The following is an 8603-nucleotide window of genomic DNA, read 5'->3' on the forward strand; positions in this document are numbered from 1 at the left end:
CCGGTTTTGGTGCTACTGTAGGCTTGAATGTTGTGTTAGTTTTTGGTGCCATTGGAAGTTTAGGAACAGAAGCAGGATCAGAAAGAACTTTGGGTTTAGGAGGAATTGCAGGTTTTGTTGATCCTGGTTGTGTGTGAGGACGAGAATGCGTTGCTGTGGATGTTAATTGTAGGGGGGCACTAATATGCGTAAAAGCTGGCGGAGATGATGATCGGGAAGTGCTGGAATGAACAGCTTTCGGCGGAGCTATCAATATGTTTTCTATGATGGTGATGCCACGAGACGAAGTCGGTAGAACTGCTCTGTTTCTTTCACTATTGGGTGTCTCGTTATTATCAGCCATGTTTCTATTATATCCGCTAATCCTAAAATGATGAATCATTACCATCACATATTGACTAATAACACCCATGATGGCAGGACACCTGAATGGCCGTGCGGCTAACAGACCGGACTACCAATCAATCAGTCCTATTTCAATTCTAATAACAACCTCTTTCAAATCTATATCCACAGGAACACCAAAGGAGCGACACGACGCAACGATATCAAGCGAGAATCACTGTTGATAGAAAGGGAGAACTGGAACGACTATACAAGGCAGTGCAGATGGGTGCAATCGTGGAAGAAGGGGTGTAAACAACAAGTACCGAGGAAGGGGAGAGTTCGCTTTTTTATGTATTCAATTGTAAAAATGTACAAAACAAGGTTCTTCCTTTGTTCAGATCAGTGTAATTTTTTTCCGCCATGACAGTCGATACAGCCGCCATCTTGGATTTTGAACATCGGTCTTTCGACATGCGCGAACATTAACCAACTGTTCCTCCAAATGCTGAAAAAGAGGGATCGTGATGAATTCGGCAGTGGTGAATTGTTACTTGTGGAACTACTGTTGCATTTATTACAACGTGCGGTGAATTCTAGTAGTTTAACCATATTCTAATAGTTTCCACACATATGCTTACATTAGTCAAAGACTGTTCCTTTTAGAAGTGTTATTTTAATTAAGGTAACGAGCTGTGAAAAAAATCAGAAGATTTATATTGCTTTACCTACAGTGATCGAATTATGTTGATCGATTGTGATCGAACTAGCAATTTAAAGTGAAATAAAAATAATTTTTGAAATTTATTTTTTCCTTTGTTTGTTTTCTTCGATATTTTTTAAACTGTGAAGAGATCAAAAAATAATAAATAGATAAGGTATCATGGATCTATTCTTGAGGAATGCAATCGATCTGTGCGTGTTCGAGCGACACCTTCTCCGATCAAACTGTTCGGTGTTTTCAAGCATGGACTGAGGTGGCTAGCAGGATACGTTGTCTGGGGTATATTATGAGCACCGGACTCATTCCCCACCAAGGTGTTAAACAGTGATCGCCAGTTCGGCACGAGGAGCAGAAGAGCACAGCAAGCTCGATGGCTGGATCAGGCGAAGCAAGACCTGTCTAAGATCTTTGATTAATATTGATTAGACCGAGGATCGTATGTGCTAAAACAACATTCACTGTCGGGGGCACCTAGAGGATTAATTAGTAATACACGTTTTAATTTCGCCATATTTATCATATGCATGACAATAGTATAGCACTTCATTTATTTATAATTACATTATGCATTTTTCCCGTTGACCAGCAAAACCTTGTTAGATCAAGGTAAAACCATCACTTTCTTTATTTTATTCAGGAGTAACGGTCCAAAAAGGCCGTACTCTTAATTTTTTTCCCCTTCACAACAACCATTTATTTTTACTGCTCTTCTTGTAGATGGCCACTTTTTCACCTAGGACAGTTCCTGCTCAGTGGCGGATTAGTGGTATCGGGGGCCCTAGGCGGTAAGACGAGTTGAGGCCCCTTGTAAATCGTAAATGGTGTCCTGGATTGGGGAGGGGGGGGGGGGGGGGGGAGGGGGAGCGGCACTAAACTTGCTGTTGGGAGATTGAACAGAACCATTGAAATATCGTCGGGGGGGCCCTAAGATCATCAGTCACAGGCCCTAAAATTTTTGCTGGCGGGAGGGGAGGGGGGGGGGTGAAAGTGATTCGCCAGCCTCGGGGCCCCAACGTCCATTCTTCCGGGGCCCTTGTCGCTATTACTCTGTCCATACGGCATACTATAGAATGCTGATCTACGGGCCCCAGGCGAGCGCCTAGTCCGCCTACCGTTAGATCCCCTCTGTTCCAGCTTGGCGGGCTTTTCTTCCTAAATTACCGTATCCACCTTCATTCGCTTTCCCTCGTCCACTTCCACCAAGCTGAGCTGTGTTGCATGAAGCTGCCCTGGCCAGCAGCACGCAACGAATCCTAAATGGAGTGCGGTTCCGCCTCGAGTGCGTTCAAGCGACGCTTGTGCACTTTCGTACGGAAATGGGCCTGCTGCAGTGCCTGATCGTTGAAGTAGTAGGTAGAACAGTGGATGCAATAAAACTGCCAGAAACTCGGCTTGTTGAGATCGACCTTCTTTCAGCAGTTTTTCCGGGTCGTTCTTCGATTTCGTCCAAATCCTTGCGCGGATTCCGCAGCCGCCACAGACTGCGCAGATTTGTGTCTCCACTGTTAATTTTTTTACTTGCGTACGGCATTTTGATGGGTGAATGGTACCAGCAAACTATACTTTTATTGTCGGATTTTATTTTCCTCCGAGCTGAACTGAAAATGAAAACGATCTGAACCATCACTTTCTTGATGATACAGCAAAATAAACCATTGATTATAAACTTATTGATTATGTATGGCCATCCGCTGAATGTTACTTCAGTAAGGGAGAACGGTTCCGAGTGTCCTTTTATGATTTTGTTACATATTACCTTGATAAAACGTGAAATTTTACCGCAGATAGCTAATTTGTATGAAACTGTTTTCAACACCCATGTTATGTTGTTTGTTTTGACGGTGGTTCCTGTCGTGTGATCCGTGTATGATAAAAGATCGAGTATCTGACAGAGCATATTTCAAACAAAATGTTGTACGAAGATCGCCAACGTGGCAGTATAATCCAATTGGACGGCCAGATCGCATCCGAAAAAATGAAAACATAACAAAATTGCCACAGATATTTCACTTTCCATAAATAATATATTTAATATAGTTTAAAAATAGCCACACTGAAAACACTAATATAACACTGGCACAATATTTTCCGCCCACCATCACATCATTTTATTGAACTATATAGCGTAAATAAAATATAAAATATATGTAAAATATAAACCTCTCGGACGGTTTCGACTAATGTCCCCTGTGAAAAAACTTCATATAAGGTGTTGAAAAAGAATGCGTCGGAATAGAAAATTATTTCGGGCGATCAGAATAGAAATACGTGTCAAGTAGGATGAATTGTGCTGCTCACATCGCAAAGTAACTTGGTAAACCCTGTAAGATCCGCGCCAAATTCACAGAACTGCGCCAATACGAAAACTGTTTATAATTTATTGAATATTGACAGTATTGTAAGTGAAAAAAACAGTTACTAATAGGTGCTCTGCAATGGGATGGGATCTGAAGCCCTCCGAGGGATAATACAGGCTCTCCCATCCAAATCTTATTCCGACACGTCCTCGTCGTGCAGAGTGGTAACATGTGCCTCCATATATCCTAGCTTGGGTACACGGGCTAGATCCAACCCCTTGGGCGGATGGGGGCCCAGGAGGGGGGTGGTTATCCCGGGAAACTGGGTGCCTGAACGTCGGGGGGGGGGGGGGGGGGAGGCAACCCAACGCTAAAAAAAAACAGCCTCGTGGGCGCAGAGCCAGCCACCCAGTCTCACGGAATAAACGACTACAGAAAGCACCAGGCATTTACGAAACGGACCTAACGATACCGACCCTACGCAATGCCCACGGACAACGATTAAAATGGGCTCATGGAACGTACGCACTCTTAGCAAAGCCGGAGCCTTGAAAAAACTTGATAACGCCCTAGCCACACTGAGCATGGACCTCGTAGCTCTACAAGAGATTCGGTGGCTAGGGAACGGTGTGCACAACAGGCGTGGTAAGCAATGCTACGACATATACTGAGACATGGACACTGTCCAAATCTGACGAAACCCTCTTAGCCGCGTTCGAGAGAAAGATGCTCAGAAGGATACTTGGCCCCGTATGTGTGGAAGGACAATGGATGAGCCGCTATAATGACGAGCTATACAAGATGTACAGCGACCTCACTGTCGTACAGCGTATTAAGCTCGCCAGGCTCCGGTGGGCTGGCCATGTTGTACGCATGGAAACGGACGACCCAGCCCGTAAAGTCTTTTTAGGCCGTCCACAAGGACAGAGGAGGCGTAGTCGACCTAAATTGAGGTTGCAAGATGGCGTGGAGGCGTCCGCCATTAAGGCCGGGATAACGGACTGGCAGACGAAGGCGCGAGACCGTGAGCGGTTTCGGACACTCCTGAGGCAGGTCAAGAGCGCAAAGCGGTTGTAGCGCCAGACAAGCGAGTAATAGATAAAAATAGAAGAAGTGATATATTGAAACCGTATTATCACCGGGAAACGACCGAGGTATTGAGGTGGTTCGAGTAAGGGAAAACGTTGACACCAGATTTTATCCTATCAGATCAATACGGTGTTTCTTTTTCGTGATCTTATAAATGTAAGTTTCTAGAAGGAGATAGGACGAACGAAAGAGGAACGAAGCGAGCGATGACGAAGGACATTAGGAGAAAGAGAAACAAAGAGATGAGTGAGCGAGATAGGAGATAATAGGATAGCTATAAAAACGTGAGCGCGTGCGGAGTGGTCAGTCGCGATCGGTTTGTTGTATTTAACACGGCTAAATAAATAACTTTGAACTCGTACATTCGTTTCCTCGTGTTTTCATTCCTTACATTTAGGGGCTCGTCCGGGATTAAGATTGATTGTGGAATGAGGATTACGTTAGCGGATTTGATCGTGAAGTCGAGGATTGAAGTGCTGATCGCGACGCTAATGGAGGCTTTTCTGTGTGTGAAAGCATTAACGCTGAGTGCGATGTGAAAACGCTGAGTGCGATGTGAAAACGCTGTGTGCGAGTAAAACTGCTGAGTGCGATACGCTGAGTGCGAAACATAAAACGTTGTGTCTTTTGTGTGTGTGAAAGTATTAATGCTGAGTGCGATGTAAAACACGCTGTGTGCGAGTTTAACTGCTGAGTAAGATACGCTGAGTGCGATACATAAAACGCTGTGTGCAAAACGTTATGCTGTGAGCATCGTGCCAGCTAAGAAAACTGCGTGCGGAAGTATATGGTGAATGCGTAGAGAAAGCGTGTGTCACAATATCACGAATAATTGAGTGCGAACGCGAAATTCAGGTGCAATTGTGAATAGTAGGTACACGTGTGACAATGACGGAAGAAGTGCGTATTGCAGTATTGGTTGAAGAATTTACACGCAGTGGCTTAATAAAACGTTGCCAAGAAAAGGGATTACCGATCACGGGAACAAAAGAAGAAATGGCACGTTTGCTTGTGGAGAATCAAGAGGTTCAAGCCGAACTCGACGTGTCCTCGGCGGAACGGTATCAAGATGCGGTGTTTGGGGAAGTTGCATCTGGACAGAGTTCAACAGCCATACCAAAACTTGAGCCGGTGGTAGAAACTTCATCGCCCTACTTCTTCCGTGACGTTGAAGAAGGGATAGAAGCATACAGCGCAGATGGTTCTAGAGACCTTACCGCTTGGTTTGTAGAGTTTGATGAAATCTCTAGTTTGGCGCGATGGTCTGATGAGCATAAGTTTATTATGTGTCGGAAGAAACTGACCGGTGTGGCCAAGAGCTTTCTCGCTACATTACGCGGAGTTACCACGTATGCTGCGCTGAAGCGAGCATTATTAATTCATCGTGGACGGGTTTTCGTCCAATGAAACAACAAGGGCGATTTTGTACGAAGCAACAACAATTTCGCAACTAAAGAAAAAAATAGCGCTGCGAGAACGGGCAGACACAAATTCAGAGGATGAGAAAAAACGGCCCTTTGTTGAACAAATGTCTAAGCAGTACAAAGACACACCAAATACACGGAAGCCCAAGTGTTACAATTGTGGTCAGCTGGGGCACGTGGCCACCAGCTGTGTCGAGCGAAAAAGGGGCGTCAAGTGTTACGGGTGCGGTGTGTACGGGCACAAAGCAAGTGAATGCGAGAAGAAACAAACAACCAACACGGGTACACATTTGGTGACAGATAGCAACGATACAATGGTAATTATTGAATTTGGCGATTGTGTTCTTCACGCTTTGTTAAACATTTTGACGTATTGCATTTCCTTCTATCCCATAGTGGCGAGAGCCCGCCAAACTGACAGATCGAAATAGCTTATACCGATATTGAAAAATAGTTTAACGATTTTGAAAACAAAACTTTTTGTATTGAACTGGCTTTTCAGACTTGAATTCACCCGTGCAGCCTTCAGGATACATTTAACGTGATTGAAATTTTCAGTTTCAACATTGAAGTGGCTTGGAAAACCCTGTGCCGAGTGTTTATGAAGAACAAATAAGTGCGTTGATCGAGAAGCAAGCATTGTGTCAACGACGAGCAACAGCCGCCCAAGGAATCGCCGATAACAATGCGGATCATCACCAACGAAGGGGCGGTGCCGTTTCGTCAATCACCCAGACGTTTCTCTCCGCCTGAGAACGAGATCGTGGAACAACAGATAGAACAATGGCTGGAGCAAGGAGTGATCCAGAAATCGTCGTCCGACTTTGCGAGCAGAGTGGTGATCGTCAAGAAAAAGAACGGCAAGTACCGATTATGCGTTGATTATAGGAAACTCAATTCGATCGTATTAAAAGATGGTTTTCCAATCCCAGTAATTGATGAGGTATTAGAAAAACTACAGAAAGCTAAGTATTTTTTTTTTTTTTTGTTATGGATTTAACAAACGGATTTTTTCATGTTCCAATAGAAGATAGTAGTAGAAAATATACCTCGTTTGCCACAAAAACGGGATTGTACGAATTTAAGAGAGCACCATTTGGTTTTTGTAACTCTCCCGCAGTTTTCATCAGATTTGTTAACACTATTTTTCAATCATTAATTAATCAAAATGTATGAGATCTGTATATGGACGATATAGTCATTCACGGTGTAACTCTAGAGGAATGTTTGAATAAAATGGAATTAGTTTTTGATAAAATAAAGGCATACGGACTTAAAGTAAACTGGGAGAAATGTGAATTTTTGCAACAGTCAATTGTCTTCTTAGGGCATCGTGTAGAAAAGGGAACAATTTCACCAGGTAAACAAGATAAGAGCCCCTAAGAATTTTAGCCTACCAAAAAATGTTAAAGCTATTCAAGCTTTTTTAGGGCTAACGGGGTTCTTTCGAAAATTTATCAAAAATTATGCTATTATTTCCCGACCATTAACAGATTTGCTAAAGAAAGATGTAGAGTTTAACATGGGGCAGATTGAAATAGAAGCTTTCTAGAAATTTAAGCAGTTATTGATCAAGGAACCGATTCTTAGATTGTATGATCGGGATGCAGAAACAGAAATACATACTGTTGCATCGAAGTATGGGTTTGGTGCAGTCTTATTGCAAAAAAATTATGGAACATTTTATCCGATTTTGTTTTGGAGTAAAAAACAACGCCATGGGAGTCAAATCAACATAGCTACATTTTAGAAGCAAAGACAATTTTTCTTGTGGTCAAAAAATGGCACCATTACCTATTGGGGATGAAATTTAAAATTATTACTGACTGCATAGCATATATTAAAAGAAAGTCCTTACGGTTCATATAAGATGAAGGAAAACATTCTTTACAAAACAGTGCAAGGAATTGATTTATTGGTTATTCCGAAAAGTATGGAGAAGCAGATAATTGTAGATGCACATAATGTAGGTCATTTTGGTAATACTAAAACTATGCATAATATAAAGCAGTTATATTTCATACCACATTTAGAATATAAGGTTAAATAGGTCATAGAAAGTTGTGTGAAATGTATTTTGCATAATAGGAAGCTGGGGAAGAAGGAAGGTCTGTTGCATCAAATCGATAAAGGAAATAGTCCTTTACAAACAATCCACTTAGACCATATAGGACCAATGGATGCTACGGCAAAACAATATAAGTATATTTTGACAGTTGTAGATGCATTTTCCAAATTTGTTTGGCTTTAACCAACAAAATCGACTGGTACCGAGGAGGTAATTTTAAAACTAAACAGTTGGTCAGAGATTTTTAGTAACCCTGAAAGGATTATTACGGATCGTGGAAGCGCGTTTACTTCAAACAACGTTATGGATTATTTAAAAAATCGACAGATAGAGCATGTCATAAACACTACAGGAGTTCCAAGGAGAAACGGGCAAGCCGAAATAGTTAATAAAATTGTGTTGTCTACTTTGGCTAAGTTAAGTTCAGATGAACCGTCAAGATGGTACAAGTCAGTAGGATTAGTGCAACGAGCTATTAATTCAAATGTTCATGCTACCACTAAACGGACACCGTTCTTTGCGCTTTTCGGTACAACTATGCGAAATGAAGATGAAAAACAACTACAAAAGATAATTCAAGAGGAACTATACGAACGTTTCGATAACGATAAAACAGAAATAAGGGAACAGATTCAAGAAGAAATTAGAAGAGCTCAAACAATACAGAAACAGAACTT

At 42.3% G+C, this 8603-nt stretch overlaps 1 pseudogene; it reads right to left on the minus strand.

Moving 5' to 3' along the window:
- Window positions 1–1163: 1163 nt before the first annotated feature.
- On the minus strand, window positions 1164–2579 carry LOC125908366 (zinc finger protein 593 homolog; annotated as a pseudogene).
- Between the last annotated feature and the right edge of the window lie 6024 nt (window positions 2580–8603).

The sequence above is a fragment of the Anopheles coluzzii genome, chromosome 2 (assembly GCF_943734685.1).
Source record: "Anopheles coluzzii chromosome 2, AcolN3, whole genome shotgun sequence".
Taxonomy (NCBI): Eukaryota; Metazoa; Arthropoda; class Insecta; order Diptera; family Culicidae; genus Anopheles; species Anopheles coluzzii.